We start from the raw sequence: 18,272 nt of genomic DNA, 5'->3' as shown, positions 1-18,272 counted from the left end.
AAGACCGAAGCATAGGCATAAATTATGTGTGTCATAGTTTAAACTTATTTTATTTTTATCTCCGACCATGACCTTTAGCAGTGAATTGTATCCCACAGCTAAATGCCTGATCACCATTAAATACAACACCATAATTAGTTTAAGGCTCCTGCAGCTACCTATCACATTTACATGTCTACCTGCAGCATCCGGTTAACCAGGATACTGTATCTGTTTACCATTCTGTACCTGATACACATATGTACAAAGTGAAAGTGAATAGTATAAATGTGCATTTAATAGATGCTTGCGTGCTCTTGCACAGCTCACCAGCACAGGCACTAGACTAGAGTGTTAAACCTGCAGGTGGACAGTCATTCACTTCTGTGAGACATGCACCGGAGCAGGTACAGTTCATGAGAAAGTCCATTGGGCTTAAGCGCCCACTACTGAGATCTGCGCACAGGTCTCCGAAGCACTACAGGGCGATATGAAGAGGTGTCAACGCTATAACTGGTGATAAAATCTGTGCAGTTCTCAAGACAAACAATTAACATTTAACTGAAACAAAATAAAACCCCTTGCCTCCAACAAACGGTTCCGGCTACGAAAACCTCAAAACATAATCTAAATTATTTTCCTGTCAATTACGACAATAATAATATTATCATGATATTAATAAAATAGCGCCAAGGAGACCCATATCATGTATGATTTGAAAGTAATGTTCTGATTTCTCCGTTCAAGAATTATTATTATCTGTACTTACACAGAACTTGATTCCACCGAGTTGCAATTAACTAAGAGTAGCAAATGACGTGTTATTGCTACGCATTTTAAAGGTACTGGGTTTGAAATTTGCGACTTTCTGCTCTCACTGTGACTCTTTCAAAAATACGAACTGGATTTAATCTTCATGACCCCTTAACGTAGGTTGCTTAGTGAGCGTAGACCCGTGGACGGTGCTATTTTATTTACAGGGATGACGGACGTGGTTGTATTGATCATGCAGCAGTAGCTGTAAAATAGTAGATGCTGCAGTGCATTAAGCAGATCTGGTCGGAGATTCGGAGTGTGACAACTGTACCTTTCAGGTTAGGGTGTGGGATGAACAGAATAGTGGGGTGGTGGCTAGACCCTTTCAATAGTACTGATGAGAGGTTAGGAGTTGCTTTGGGCAATTCGTTAGCCCAACATAAGCGGGCCTTTTGAAGCTCGAATGGATTTTACCGGAAAGCCATATTTAGAAGCCCACATCTCAGTGATTCCAAGATCAGGTTAATGCATAATACATTCTACAGTTATTCATTTGGCCAGCCACGCAACATGCAGTGTACACAAAAAGTATGTAGTGGACTAGCAAGTACCCACAGATTTTAATGGCAGTAACATCATTCTGAGCCTAAGTTATCTGTCTCTTTGTTGCAGCTGTGGTGGAAGAGTAGAGTACAATTGAGGCTTTAGTATCTTATAGGAATTTTTCAGATATTCTAAAGAAGACCTTATTATAGATTCTATATCTGCCATGAAAGAATTGTTCAACACCTTCATAGCTGTGATCGTTTTCCCAAAATAAGCGAATGACTAGTTCCAGGTCAAACCCAACCTAGGTAGACGTGATAGCAACTTAATCGTACTATTCGTTACATATAGACACTTGAAGACCCCACTTAAGTACGGTTATAATGGTGTGCATCTTGCATTGTTTACAGAGGAGAGTATCTTAAACTAGGTGGAAAATCATCACCCAGATCAGATGTGTATAAACAAAATACAAAGTGGCTAGGGCACAGGTTTTGTTTAGGTTTCTATTTGTTATAATATGTTTTGTGTGGTCTCTTGATCTATACCTGAACATTTACCCATATATTTGTACGGAGCTCAATAATAGTCCCTAGAAGATGCGAGAAGGGGGCCATAAGGCTTGCACTTTTGTAACAGGTAGCACATATTTATACTGTTGAATGCCGGCGTGAAGTAAATCAAATGTGTATAAGGATGCCTGTTGCCTAAAGACAATGCCATTTATTTAATGATTAAGCTATTGGCAATGTAAATGACAATGCCATTTATTTATGATTTAAAAAAATAAAAAAAATGTCATGAGCAATGCCAATAGCTCTTCCTTCAATAATGCCGAGACCATTGCATTGTAAATGCTTGTTCAAATTGCATTAATAGAAAAATAATCCCAAAAGATATGTGCAGACTTGGTGAATTTTCGTCACTCTGTGTCTTTTCATGACTTTGATATGACTTCTACTTTAGTATAAGAAGTGAGTGACTTCAACATCCACCATCACTGTTAATCATATTTAAGAGTTCTCTACTCACAGAATATCTGCCTTTCTTCTTCTAAGTCATTCATCCTCTGTATCTTCACAAAAGACCTCCATCTTTGAAATTCTGTCTTACTCCTGTATTAGAGAGTTTCTTCTTAACTTGCTGTTCCTTCTGTTAGCAGTGTACCTCTGCATTTTCCTCCAGCCAGCACTCCTCTCCTTCTTTCACAAGTATATTGGTAGGTAGCACTTTTACTATTTACAAAACCAGTATTTACATCACTCTTGATTTTCAGTAGTAGTTTCCAGTTTAATTTGAAAACTGGCTGTCTTGGCCATTGTCATATTTAAAATTTATGTTTATGTGAATTGACGTATCTTTTGCTTGCTACCGCCTCATTTTTTTTCCACTGGCTAAAAATTTCAGTATGGTTACCACCTTATTTTTATATTTCAAGGCAGGTTAAGAATGAATAATCTGATCATGTTGCGATGACATAGTAAGAAACAGAAAATTCTGAGATATTATAGCTCTTTTTACTGGAAAGATGATTTAGTGTTGATAAACAATCCAAGTACTCCACTCCATGTGGCATCAAATAGTTAGCAGATGGCTGGGCTGTGTCCTCTTGCAGACCATCAAAATAAAATCTGACCATTACAGATCAAAACAGCAGAATGCATTCCCTTCCATGCAGGTAGTATAAGGCCACCTGTAATGACTAGAGAGAAAGCTTTCATAGGGTGTGTCATAACCTGGAGACCATTCCCTAATATGATTTCCAGTTATGGGTCTGTCAGTGAATAACGACTAGTTTCTTCTGCTTGATTAAAAAATCCTTTAAACTTTGGTGCTTAGCAAGCAAACACATGTATTGTACCTACCAAACCCTGCTTAAACCCGTAACAAGCAGCATTTTTCCTAAATTTGTCTTTATATATTATTAAAGGTTAATAATACAGTTCACAAATTGATCTGTAATATTGCAACCACAGTTACAAACATGTATACACATGGAACCACCTCAAAAGTTCTGTACGCTGGAGATATTCACTGCCTCCCAACATATAGTACCCAATCCAATCTCCCTCCTCAAACTGCCCTGCCAAATGACCAAATCATATTCCTGTTTCAAACTCTCTCAGATCATCCAGTTTGTCAATACCTTATTGCCGACTCCTAGTGTCAAGCATATTTGTTATATTTTTCAAGGAGAGTATCATTGACTGGTTGTGCCCTCCCTTTAGCTTTTGGAAGTGAGTGTCTTCTACTCACTGCTGTGTTTCTTTATCCTTTCTGGGCTGTAATTGCAGTGCTATGCCTGCCTCTTCACTCACACAAGCTAAAGTTCCTTCTTTCAAAGAGTTTCAGAGGATCTCGATGGAACAGTATTTAGACATTATGAAACGCCTCAAATCCGGCTCTCCCTCCGACCCTTGCCCCACCCCCATTCTGACCTTGACTGCTGAGATTATTAACCCAGCGGTCAATCAGGTTCTGAATCTTTCTTTAGAGTTGGGGCATGTTCCAGACAGGTGGAAAAGAGCCAAAATGTTGCCCCTATTGAAAAGACCTACGCTGGACCCAGAGCTAGCCTCTAATTACAGGCCGATATCTCTGCTCCCCTTTTTCTCTAAAGCTCTCGAAAAAGCGTTGAATAGCGCCCCTACTGCTTTTGTCGAGTCCAACTCACTATTACACCCGAGCCAGTCTGGATTTAGGGCTAATTTCAGCAAGGAAACAGCACTGCTGGAAGTCTCTGAGGCCATAAAGGAGGTTATGGACAGAGGTGGCATACTCATATTGCTAGATCTATCCGCGGCCTTTGACACCATCCCCCATGACCAACTCCTATTGAGACAGTGTGTATATCTTAGCAACAAATTCACAAGTAAGAGGGAAGGTAGTGCTAACAAGAAAACACTAATACAATTCAATATAAAAAACTTTGTTATATTTAATAGATATTCATATTAAAAACAGCATGTCTTGCATTATCAACAAAACATAACAATCAATAACACACACATAATTGTACATAAATATCACAGAATTTGTAGGGTTAATCAAAAAATTAAAAAAGAACAAAAAGTGGCAAACTGTTTTTAATATGAATATCTATTAAATATAACAAAGTTTTTTATATTGAATTGTATTAGTGTTTTCTTGTTAGCACTACCTTCCCTCTTACTTGTGAATTTGTTGCTAAGATATACACACTGTCTTTATCCCTGTCCCAAGGAACTATCATTCCGCATCAGGGGGTCCTTGTTGTTCACACTATACAACTCCTATTGAGACTCCGGGAGTGCTGGTTTGGGGGCACGGTGTTTTATTGGTTTGCCTCCTTTTTAAAAGACCGCCAGAAAATAGTGTGGTCCCCCCTTTTGCAGCTCTTATTCCTTCTTTACGAGTGGGTGTACCCCTGGGCTCTATTTTGAACCCAACTCTTTTTAATATTTATATGACACCCTAAGCAACTGTGGCAGAGTAACATGGAGCCAAAATTGTATCATACGCAGATGATACGCAGCTGCTATTCACCTGCAACAAAGATACGGACTTCAAAGAAGACAGGATTAATAGCTGCTTGGCAAAAGTGTTCTCTTGGTTCCAGTGTAATCAACTGAAATGTAATCCTGTGAAGTCGGAGATATATTTTTTGGAAACCACCCCGGCAATGTTTGGCGTAGCTGGTGGCCCGCTGACATGTCACCTCCCACCACATCCGTTAAATCAGTGAAAAATCTGGGGGTGAAGATGGATTAGGATCTTTCTATGCAGCCACAGATCCAGTCAGTGACCGGCACTTGCTTCGGCATGCTTAGGATGTTGAAGCAGTTTCCACCTCTATTGCCTATCTCCCATAGGAAAACGGTGGTCCAAGCCTTAATAATTTCTAGGCTGGACTACATTAATGCACTCTACATGGGGCTACCAGAGTATTTACTGGCTAGACTGCAAGTGGTCCAGAACGGAGCAGCCAGGACAATACTGATTCTTGGCCCCAGAGTCCGCATGTCGACACAACTGAGATCCTTGCATTGGCTTTCTGTTCGCAAAAGGATCCAATTTAAGTCCTTGGTTCTTTCCTTTAAGGCTCTCCACGGTAGAGGCGCTGGTTACATTGCGAAGAGTGCAATTTTATCAGCCCCACCATACTCTCAGGTCTTCCGCACTTCAATTGGCAAGCACTCCAAGATATTTGCGAGCTCGCATCGGGGGGCAGTCCTTCCAGGTACAAGCTGCAAAACTGTGGAATAAATTGCTGTTGGAACTAAGGATGATGCCAGATCTCCTGGCATTTAGGAAATCACTGAAAACGTGGTTGTTTCAGCTTTAACGTCTTGATCAGTGGTCACTGAGGCTTAGCGATATCTGTCAGCACGCCTAGCGCCGGGACACTCAATTGAGTAGCTGTGCGCTTAACAAAACCCACTAAACATAACATAACATAATAGGTTTCTTCTACTCCAAGGTAAATGGTATGCTAATCAGTATTTCCTATATAAGATATGATTTATGAGTTGGTGGTCAAACCCAGAAAACATAGAGATAACATTTATGTGGGCCTTGTTAAAATTTCCGGCAATTGTCATTGGTAGATTATTCATTTTTAAGCAAGTGTCACTTTCCTATTTGAATAAATATGTATAATTAACATGATAAAATTGTTGATTTTCCAGAAGCTCTGAAGAATACTGAATTTGGGATGTTGCATGTGAGGATTAATTACACCAGATTATGCATTTTCCTGGTGTTCAATTTAAATCAAGCTACTAGACCAAAATATATTGCTGCTTCCTTCCTAATATGCTAAGGATCGGAGTGGGATAAGATCACATCCGTTATCACTCTTCTAATAATGAAGAACTCTTACGATATCGGTTACAGCCAATACATTGGTGGATGTACTTTATTGAGCCAAGAAAGCCAGTAGTTAATTCCACGCTTCTCTATTGAATGCGTTCTCAGCATTAAGCCATCACTACTAAGATTTGGCAAAGCAAGGGCAGCTGAGCAATCCTTGTTAGAAGTATGGTCTTTTGTTCTGGGAAAATCTGAAACCAGATACTACTGCAAACTAACTGGATCTCAAGAATCTTCTCATTCAGGTTTTGACTTTCTCGCAGTAACATTGGCAAGCAATCAAGGAGACCTGTTAAGGTGTGGTGTGGGACAATTTGGAGATGTGCAGAAAACATGTATAAGGCACAAAGCAAATACAAAATCCAGTCACTATTATGACTTTACCCTAAATAGAAGGCTCTATTCACAGTTATGGTTTGACAGTACAATGAATTGATGTTTCTATTTAGTCTCAGTCATTGTAAATAAGGAGAGCCTGACTTTCCCAGCTGAGCAGGGGGCATCCTTTGAGCATAGATACATTAGCAGTGTCATACAAATGTGGTTTCTGGCTAACGTTAAAAACTCAGAGAATTCTGTGTGAGCAATAGTTACGAGTTGTGCTGAACCCATGTGCTTCAGATGCAAAATAACAAGTGGTCTTGTTTGCCGAGTTTGTCTCTGATGGACATAGGCTGGTGTTCCACAGGCAGTTGCATGAAGTTCAGTTCTTTACTGATGTCGGACAGCATGCAGGTGGATCGTCGTAAGTCCACCTGATCTTGCACTTGTCCGGTACTTGCAAAGCATTGGTCCTTCATGACAGACAGCACCACAGGTGAATGCCATGCTGCTTGGGTGAACAATGAAGGCGTGTGAGGCCTCATGCGAGAGAAAACTTTCTAGGTTGGTAAGGGACTTCCAGGGCACCGTGGAGGATTTTTTGGGCGATATGGTGCACAGAAATTTCAGGTGGAAGGAATATCAGTTTACGCTAATGATGACCGTATCTGCTCTTGATATTGTCTTGGGTTGGGCTTCGTTGAAGCATAGGTCTCCAATCTTACCTGTATGCTTCAAGCTATGATCCCGTTTGCATGTACACGAGCAGCTGGGGCATAGCGCTAGGCCTGAGAAATCATGTTCGTAGCATGCAAAGTTCCAGTCCTCAGCAAGACGTTTCTCCTCATTTCAGATCTGGTTCCAAATCACGATGAAGGATAGCTGTCCCTGCAGTCCTCTCTGGGAGTAAAAGTGAACACGTTTCTTGGCTCACAGGACTTATATTCTCAGACAGTGTCCATGGGGTGGACTCAAACAACCACTCATGATGGGAGCAGCATTTGAATATTTAGTGCCATTCAAAGTGCATCTTGCTTAAACATGAGTTCATTCACCTAGAAACGAACATCCCAACATGTTCTAAAAGCCTAGGTTAATTGGTATGCCAGATAGTCCATTATTTTACCACGTTCCGAGGATTAAACTCTGTGTTTCAACCAAATAGACATTTGTTGCTGAACCTCAATCCGCTTTTTCCAGAGTTGACCACAGTGGGTGGTGACCAGCATTTTTAGCTCATTTAACTATTTGAGAAGCAGCTCAGGCATTGCTGTTGGCCAGAGTCTTTTTAAAGGCGATAGTTCCTTGTACAATGGTCTGACCAGTCTGAACCCATCTGTACCAGTGGGGGTAAGCACAATGAATTTCTTCCTGCTTAATTGTTATATTTATCAATCAAAACCAGGCTCACAGCAACCTGTCTACATAGGCCTGGAAAGGGAAGTTGGGAGGGCCAGCATCTCAGGGACTTGTCGGGAAACATGGGAAAAATCACTCTCTGTATTAAGAAATCTCAAATCAGGGGTACCCCAACCCTCAAGTACACCTCTTGTAATTTAGACATACACAAATGCCCACACTGTGGAACAGAGAAAGAGGAGATTGAGGATTTCCAAGCGTACCCGACTACGCTCTTTGTTGCCGGACGGGACAATAGGCATCCATTTCAGCTGAGATGACTACAAAAAGATCTGTAGCCAATGATTATGTTGTCGGCTGCCATCATCCTTTAGTAGTTTGTGGTCTAGGTACAGGGACGGCCCTTCTGGGTCAGCCCATCTCCGTTAGAGTACAGTACTATGCGTGAGCCCTAAAGACACAATCAAAATAGTTCACAGCACCTGTCAATGGACTGTGGAATCTTAGGAAGTGTAGCACTTTAGTCTCACAAAAAATCCCAGACGCGCAGAGCAAATTCACCTGACTGGAAGGCTAAACAGTACGAGGATCCTCCTAAGTAGGTTCAGTGAATGTATAATTCATTATGCTTGAAAATGGAAATGCAGGGCTTAATCTTAACCAAGTTTCTGCGATTAGTCTGCCTATCTAATTTCTCCATTAATATCTTGATGCCCATCCTTTCTAGAAAATATTACTTCCCCGATACCTATGTTTACCTTGAATTTCTTTTTGCATTTTCACCTCTCCTGAGATAAACTAGCCACTCCCATAAACAAAACCACCCCAAGACTTTCACTAGGGTTAGGGTTCGAGAGACCTTCTGTCAGTCATTAGGGACCATAACTTCTTTTAGTCAGGTTAACATTAAGGGTTGTCTACATCTTAAGAGCTGTAGCCCTCAACCATGAGATATTAGGTCTTGAATGTCTTAGCTCCTTCTACCATGATCAAAGCTAATTTGCCTCTAACTTCACAATGGACAGAGAATCATTCTCATCTCAGGAGAGGACAGAGTCTGGACTTTGGAATGTAGTAAATTAATCCCCCCCCCGTGGGTGATATCCAGAATTAAATATAAGGATTCTGTGTTGTAGCTGCAATGTCTCAAGTGCATACCAGCACACCCAACCTTTGCCATGCCACACTCATTCTACCCATGTCCCTATAAGGATCTTCTACGTAGATGCACAAGGACTGATCGCATTGCGAGAGATCCGAACATAAGGATGTAGTCATGCAAAACCTCTTTGCAAAAAAGACATGTGGGTCTCCTTAAGGCTAATCGCACCATTGAGCTCAACTGCCTGGTAGTTGTATCAATACAAATTGTTCTTTGCTCTCCTCCTTCAATTTCCAACTTACACAACTTTTATAATTTTTTCCCCATTCTAGACTATGGCAAAACTCTATGCCTGGAGCCCTAAAGGGTTGAATTTTAGTACATAAAAATGATCTGAACCTGCAATAATAGTGTGTGCTGACGTTTTGTCTTTTCTCCACACCACCCTTCTTTCACCCCCATGTAGGATGCAGTGAAGTTCATTATGATGAGCTTGTTTTATATGTTTTATTGCATTTTATGGTCTTATGAAAGACAGGGAAGGCCGAAAAGGGTGTAAGCGCACCACCAGGGCCGGCGCTAGGGTGATGCCACCGGTGCAGCTGCACCTGGTGCTGACCTCGTGGGTGCTGTGTCTTGAAATAGCACCGGTTTAAAAAGCACCTGCAGTATAGTTCATTGTGTGTCCAGCAGTTTTCAAGCAGCAATAAAAGTGTCAAGACAACTCTGGTGATTTATGTTCAAGCTGCAGAGAGATTGAAGTTTTGTCTAGTGGCAGCTTCTACTCATGATAAAATAGTGCGAAGGGTTAATACGCATGCTGCAAAGAACGTGTACCATGCAGATCGCAGAACTGTATTTTATGTGTATCGCTCAGTAGGTTACTGCTTTTGTCATAGAGATCCGTTTGTTGCAGTTCATAAGTTACAACCGTAGTATAGATATGAACTGCCATCAAAGAGCTGCATGCAAAAACTTCAAGGTATAGGTTAGAATGTTATGTTTCTCGCCAGTCTTTCATTATCCTAATGTTGTTAAAAAAGAGTTCATTTGGGTAGAAATACATTCTTATTAGTAAAGCCAAACACAGTGGTATGTTTTCAATCCTGCGATTGTACTTCTCCAGGTCAAACACGCTTCAAATATTCTACCTACTGGCATCAGTGCCGCGTGACTCCTACACCTTGTAATTCTCATTGTCTTATGTAACATTTCTTGAACACTGATTTTCCCACATATGTTTCATTGGCTCTGTATAATGTGTGTGTGTGATGTAAAGTGCTCTGACACACTACCCTGATATGAGGATAGATATACAATAAATGAAATATATCATAGCGAGGGTCTGTGGAGAGATGAAGGGACAGTGGTGGTGAGGGAATTCATGGAGTAAGATGTTTTTGGACGGCGCCAACCAAGATTGTCCCACTGGGCACCACCAGTACTAAAGTCAGCTCTGCAGGGTTTGTGCAAGGAAAATGGGTGGGGACTGTAACAGTGGATCACAAACACAGGTTAAAGTGAAGGCTGCAGTAAGGTTTTTGAGTGAAAGCTAGACAGTTTTGTGAGGCATTAAAACTGCCCTGTTTTGCAGTCATAGTTCTTCATCCAGTCAGCAATGGGGCAGATAATAGACACCTTTTGTGGAGATAGTAATCCCTAGAGGTGTCTCAGAAATCTGGCTTACCTCCAGAAATGAGGGCTTTATATACAGGTTTTCTTGTGAAGAGAATTATTGAAACTTGAAAGCCAGCATTGTATGAGGATTATAACAGTGAATCACATTTAAATGTTATATAACCTACCATCATAGCACTAACCCACTGCATGAATATTGCATGCCTCTTCTGGCCAAATGTCATCTGGAAGTGTTAGAATAAACTGGTTGCATAATGAGCCCAGAACCATTGTGAATGAATGCAATACACTGTGTTAGAAGGAAGACCTTGAGATTGTAGCCAGAGGTTTTCTCTAGCAAGTACTTTGAGAATGATATGTCAAACAGAAATAAATACTTCATGTCTTGCTGCACTTAGTGTCAAGCGAGAAATATAAACACGGTGATTCAGCATCCATTTTAAACTAGATGGTTCTGAGGCTTAGCTGAGTCCCAGTCAAATCTAAGGCAGAAAAACACACTTTAACACATTATAAAGATTTTGTTTCAATTGCAAAAGCTCTATATGAATATACACACGTGAATTCAAGTGTAGAGCAATTTACATTAATGCACATTTTAGTTCAGAAGCACAAATGCACCCTGAATATCCTCCCTCTGATGAGTACACCATCTCTAAACGCCACTTAATTTACAATACACTATGCATTCCTTTCTGTCTCCTGCCTATCGATTCTTCCAGTGTCTTAAGGTAGTCAGGCATGTGCCATGACATCTTCCAACGCTGTTTCTTTTCTTTTCATTTTAGACATCTTTGTCTCATTCCTGCACCTACAAGTTGGACCCTTTATTAAATTGCTCAATTCAAAGAATTCAAACAAAAGAAACTAAACTATTGCACAAATGAACATGTTGATTACAGGGGCTAGTAGAACACGCAGCATGCCTCCCTCCAAAGCATCAAACCATTCACCAATGTTTCTAAAGTCCTTTCTAATTTCACCAAACCATGAACTCACTGATTCGTCCAAGCCATATTCTTCAAAAGCTTTTGCTTCACACGCAGTGTTATTAATATTACTCACATATGCATTAATAAGTTTACCGTTATACCGGATTAAGATACAGCACTCTCTTGCTCTCAGAACCCCACAAACTCCACTTTCTTTCGCTAGAAGGATGTGCGGTTCACAGCATTTCGGAATACTAGCACGCATTGCAATTAGTTCTTTATTTATCTGGGTTAATACTCTGGCAGTATAAGAAGCAAGGCGATTTACAAGCATACCTAAACGTATAATTTTCACATCATTCATAGCCACTACAATAGATGGAATCATTGTCTAACATAATTTGCCCTAATCCACTTTTTATTCTCTTCAAATTGACAGCATCTCTAATCTCATTTACATAATAAACCCCTGGTAGTACCAAAGCAAGGTAGCAATTACCCACCCATTTATGAGGCAGGTTAAATTAAGCAGTCTTACCACACACATAATATATTCCTCTAAATATTGGCTCTTCATTAACCAAAAACTCACCATTGACAACATAACTCCTTTCACACTCAACTGTCTCCAACAAACTCCATTGATCTAGTTCCCATAGATCCTTGTCACACAATAATCAACTGTCCTCTCATGCTCCATTCTCATTCTGAGATGCAAATTCGAATTTCAAAATTTCTCTTCAGCTTAAATTTGTTCTTTAATCTCACTTGCATCTTTCCAATCCTTCAAGAGTTTTGCTCTCCTTTCCTTATATTCCCTACCAAACTCTCACTCCTTCTCACTCAGACTACATACATGCCCATTTTTAGTCTTATTAGCGTTCAATTAGTTTGTGCAACCTTCATCAGATATTTAGAATGCATTATATGATTACCAGATTTTTCAAAAACAGCGTAAGTTCTTCCAGAGAAGCTTTAAAATCCGAAAGATGTGGCGACAGAACTCTTGCTTACAGAAAACACTGACAAAAACTTTTCATGACAAACTATTAGTCAATACTAACTGAAATTAAATAGAACCTTCTACAGATGAGGGAAAAATGTACACTCAGAACAGTCTTTAATGTTCATAATTTATATATACTCTAACACATTGTAATACATATTTCTCTCAAACTATCTGCTGATATTCTGTAAATCGAATGTATTTTATGTCATTATGTATAGTAGTTAATTCACTTTGTGAAGGTGAGACCTATCCAACCGGAGAAATCAGACTTAACATTAAGCCAACTAAAACTATTAGTGTTATTATCAAATAGAGTATACCAAATGTTGTGCTGTATTCCATGGTCTACTGAAGACCAAGAGCACAACAAAGTATAATATTTAGAGGTACAAAATTAGGAATTAAACGTTATTCTTTTTCAGTTCATAGAATTCAAGAAACCTGTTATCTTCTGGGTACCTGGGGTACAAAATAAAAATCAATACATTTCTGCAAAGTTCTACATTTTTAATTCAAAGTCATCAAGGTTTAACAACAATTCACAGGAGAACGATGCCGATATCGCTTATGGGGAGAGCTCTGCTCTTCAAGATGATGTTGTTACCACGGATATTATACTTTATACAAAACACCCCTTGTCCAATACCTGACAAATTCTTTAAAGACTTGGATAGTGAATTAAGAACACTACTGTGGGACGGTGGGGGTGCGATGGATTGCATTACCCAAGTTACAAAAAGGAGTTTATGAGGGTGATCTGGCCATTCCGGACCTAAAAAAGTATTACTGGGCCTCACACCTAATGGTAATCAATGAGTGGGTGTTTACGGATAGTAATGACCCGGCATACAGAGTGGATCACTGGGCAATGGGGGCCGTAGGACATCTAGGTGCGCTATATAGTCGGGGGAAGAAAGAAAACATGCCATCCTATACATAGATGGTAGTAAATGTGTGGACGAAGGCCAATCGATTTTTGGGCTGGGCTAATAGACTGATAGAACAGACCCCCCTATGGGACAGTGATATGCTTCAGGAATTAGGCAGCATACAGGGTTTCGGTAAATGGAAACTGATAGATATAGTGCGCCTAGGAGATGTGTGGCGGAGACAGGCCATGCCCACATTCCCTGATTTAAAGAAAGAGTATCAATTAGCCGATACAGAACACTACAGGTACTTACAGATGAAACACACGCTGGGCAGGCACCTCAAGGAGGGGGAGGAGATACCCTAATATAGCCCGCTTGAGGACAGATTAATACTAGATCCAATCCCGGAAAAAGCACTGTCATGCACCTATAAGAAGATTATCAATAGTGCCCCGGACCTACTCATAAAGCTAAGGGAATCCTGGGAATCTGACGTGGGCCTGCTGGAGGATTATGACTGGGTAGAGGTAGTACAAAGCCATAGAGAGGTGGCGCTCAGGGCAAGGTTCAACTGAGAATCCTACACAGGTCTTACTCCTGTTCAAGCTTGGATGCAGACCTACGGAGAATTGACAGAGGGGATGTAATCAGAGGGGTACCTTCTTTCATATTATATGGGAATGCCAGATCATAAAGCGGTATTGGCGGGAGGTGACATGGATAATGTCGAAGGTCGTGGGTCGGGAAGTTCCTATTTAAGCCAGGTGGCATGTGTTATGTATATCGGGGGAAAAGACGTGGCCTATATACCAAAAAATTGTGCTGCTAGTAGCTGCAATGGTGGCCAAAAGAAATATTGCCGGGGCCTGGGGAGCCATGCAACTGCCAACAGTGACACGATGGAAGATGGATATGGACTAGTGCTGTCCTGTTGAAAAAACAGTATTTGAAAGCAAGGGATGCCCCCAAGAAATAGGAAAAAGTGTGGCAGCAATCGGAAATATACAGGGGCAACTGAGAGATACCTGATTACTAAGAGTGGGAGGGGGTGGTGGGCAAGGAGTGTATTGGGCTGGGAATCTGATTGAACTGTTGAGTATGTTACAAACATTTATATGTTACAGAATGTGTAGTAGGGAGATGAAGATATATTAACGAACATTGCCTATTGTGATGCTGTATATTGATACTGACAAATGTTTAATAAAAAGAAGTTTGAAAAATAAAAAGATTTAACAATTGAAGAGGTCTTCTTCTGGTTCGTCTTCAAAGATGAATTGGCAACAATTTGTCAAATCATAGATTTCCTCATGTGACTCTTCTTCCGACACAGATGCTAGACAGGTCCACTCAGGTGGTGTATTCTTTCTGTTAGACACTCTTTTTCTTATTGGTCTTTCAGCAACAGGCCCTTCACTCTCATTGTTCTCAGAAATAATTACAACTGTCTCTGCTTCTTTGATTGATTCTGGTCTTTGAGTCACGGGGGTCCTTTGAGCCTGTGACTTGGTGATTGGTAATTTGCACATCGATATTCTGTATGCCATTTGCTTTTAACTTTTGCACTCTGACATCTGTATGCTAGTTGTTTTAACATTCGTACCTTTTAAAACACTCTTGCCTAACTCATTCCGTGATTACACGCCGACCTGCGGTGCCCGCCTGTTAGAGCGAACCCGCCGTTCTGTAAGGTCAGCGTTCTAGTTTCCCTCACCCTGGCTACAAATAGCAACAGGCCCTTCACTCTCATTATTCTCAGAAATAATTACAACTGTCTCTGCTTCTTCTGTGATTGATTCTGGTCTTTGAGTCACGGGTCCTTTGAGCCCGTGACTTGGTGATTGCTGCTCCTGCGTAATTTGCACATCGATATTCTGTACGCCATTTGCTTTTAACTTTTGCACTGTGACATCTGTATACTAGTTGTTTTTACATCTGTACCTTTTAAAACACTCTTGCCTAACTTGTTCCGTGATTACACGCCAACCTGCGGTGCCCGCCTGTTAGAGCGAACCCGCTGTTGTGTAAGGTCAGCGTTCTAGTGTCCCTCGCCTTGGCTGCAAATAGGGCGCAAGCGCGACCATGTAGCATGCGTCACAGGAATCCTTTGAGACGTGACTGGGTGATTGCTGCTTTTGCGTAATTTGCACATTGATATTCTGTATGCCATTGCTTTTAACTTTTGCACTCTGACATCTGTATGCTAGTTGTTTTTACATTTTTACTTTTTAAAACAGCCTTGCCTAACTCGTTCCGTGATTACACGCTGACCTGCAGTGCCCGCCTGTTAGAGCGAACCCACCGTTGTGTAAGGTCAACGTTCTAGTTTCCCTCGCCCTGGCTACAAATAGCACGCAGGCGCGACCGCGTGCAGCGGGCGCGCCAAAGGCAAGCCTGTCTGCACCCGGAGTGTGCCTAGCACCAGAACCACTGGCCTTTTGGGGCCCTACATCCTTACCAGTGAAAAACAAATTCAGCTCAGGAGAGCCGATTGCTGTGCCCCGGACGTTCTTGCATGAGATAAGCCTGATGAGTTTAAGTGCACCAATTGTGGCTACTGTTTTGACCGGACCTCTGGCTTGGTACAAGGTGCTAAGGACTCTGGGACGGCGTGTTTGGGGAGGAAGATGGTAAAGACTGTCACTGGTCTGAATAATCCTCTGACTCCCACTGGTAATAACGGACGCTCGACTAGAAGGGTCATGACACGGCCAGACCAGTCTCATCAATGCATATTACTAAACAGGCGATCTGTAATTTAACATAAGTATCAGCTTGAATGCCTGATTCAGCTCTCTAATCCTGACATCGTTTTCTGGCCGAGACTTGGTCTCATGAAACCTCAGACTCTGACTGGAACGCTGCCCTTACACTAGGTTATGTAGTGGCTAGACATGACAGGACTGGTAACAAAGGAGATGGAATAGCCATAATCCATTGAGGAAACTTAAAGGTGCAAACTGAGGTAATTACACTGCTCCCTGCGGAGGCGATGCGTTATTCTATCAATCTAAGCAACACATCCACCTTCCAAGGTCTACTCATTTACCGGCCACCAGGTCCAAGAGCGTCTTTTGCACAAGCCCTTCATACCTTACCAGAGTCATGTGTTGACTTTCCCTCCCTCACTATTTTGGGTGATTTTAACTATCATCTGGAGCTTAGTAATAATTCAGACACAACCAAACTCCTTGACAATTGAGCATCGTGTGGACTTACCCAAATTGTATCAGAACCCACTTATCTAGATGGCCACACTCTCGATGGTATCTTTACTAATAACCCCAATATTAACCTGACCAAAACTTCATTTCTACCCCGGACAGACCACAGGGAAGTCTACTTTGACATCAAAATAAATCAGCTCCTTAACTATCCCCCTAGGAGACCATTCAAGATGAAAACGCGGCTGTGGAGTAAGACATGTAAGACATTAAGACATGTGCCCACCCACTATGGGTAGGAACAATGATGAATCAGTCCATCAATTTGACAACTGGATGCAAACAGGAGTCAATTGCATAGCACCAGAAAATACTATCGCAGTAAAAAGAGGCCCAGCCACCTCGCCATGGTATGGCCCGACCTTAAATGTATCAAGATCAAATGTAGGAAATGCGAACGAATTTAGAGATCAGACTACAGTAAAGAGCACTAATTGGCCTACAACGTATTGCTAGAACAATATAAAGAGGCAATTATTGAGGCCAAACATGCCTACTTTACTGCAAAAATTGAGGAGGCTAGCAATTCCCCATGGAACTATTAAAATTCATCCAACTGTTAGCCAAAGCACTGCCGGCTAATCAGTGAAGCACTTTGTAATGAATTGGCTATATTTTTCCAAAATAAGGTGCAACTGATATACAACGATCTTATAAATACGTCTGGTGTCACGGATGGTTCTATCAGGCCAGCAGATGAGGAGAAGGTAGTTCACTGTCAGCTAACCAGATTCCGGACGCTCTCTCATAGGATGGGAACAATCTCATCTTATCCACCAAATCTGGATCTCCTAGCGATCCCTGCCCTGCTGCTACTATGCACCTAGCTTCTGGGACAATTAGCACATATCTTACCCCCCTTCTAAACCAAGTCTTAGAGTCTGGTATTTATCCATGTGCCTGGAAAAAAGCATCCATTGGGCCAATCTTTAAAAAAAACGGCCCTCGACCCCACTGAGACCAAAAATTACTGCCCAATCTCTGGGTTGCCGACAAGGAGTTAACTGTATATCCTGTGTATCTTGACTCCAATAATCTGCTTGACTCCACCCAACATGGTTTCCGGTCATGCCACTCCACTGAGACCGCCCTGATTATGGCTACAGAGGAGATTCGCAGAGTGATGGACGGGGAGGCAGAGCGGTTCTGATCCTCCTTGTCCTATCGGCAGCATCTGACACGTGAACCACATGGTGTTAGTGCAGCGGCTGAAGGACGTAGGAATTGAGGACACCGCTCTGGTCCTTCTCTCCTCCTTTCTGGCGTCACAGGAGCAAAATATGCATTGGGACAACTTTAGATTTAACACCTTTCAACTCCCGTGCGTAGTACCGCAGAGCTCTGCTCTGGCCCGACGCTTTTCAACATATACGTCACTCCGCTGGTCTCATACTCTGATATTTCTCAGCTTGTAATATCGGTGTCCAATAATTCTTAAACCATTGCCAGTAGCTTCCATGCCTGCATGACAGAGAATATGACTTGGATGAGTCAAAACTTCCTTAAAATAAGCACTGACAAGACGGAGGTACTGTAGTTTGGCATGGGCCAATCACTGTGGAACAAATCCTGGTGACCGATAGAGGCAGGTGAATGCCCCTGCCACACAACTGAGGTTAAGAACTTAGGAATTATCTTTAAAGATCAGCTCAGTTTTGCCGCCCAGGTCAACCATATGAATTC

General features: G+C 41.6%; 1 protein-coding gene across 1 annotated transcript in view; it reads left to right on the top strand.

Moving 5' to 3' along the window:
- The window catches only part of MRPS9 (mitochondrial ribosomal protein S9), a 538,970-nt gene that overhangs the window by 481,334 nt on the left and 39,364 nt on the right, over positions 1–18,272 (top strand). The window lies entirely within an intron of this gene.

Source organism: Lissotriton vulgaris, chromosome 8 (assembly GCF_964263255.1).
Source record: "Lissotriton vulgaris chromosome 8, aLisVul1.2, whole genome shotgun sequence".
Taxonomy (NCBI): domain Eukaryota; kingdom Metazoa; phylum Chordata; class Amphibia; order Caudata; family Salamandridae; genus Lissotriton; species Lissotriton vulgaris.
This window is presented reverse-complemented; position numbering and strand designations above follow the sequence as displayed.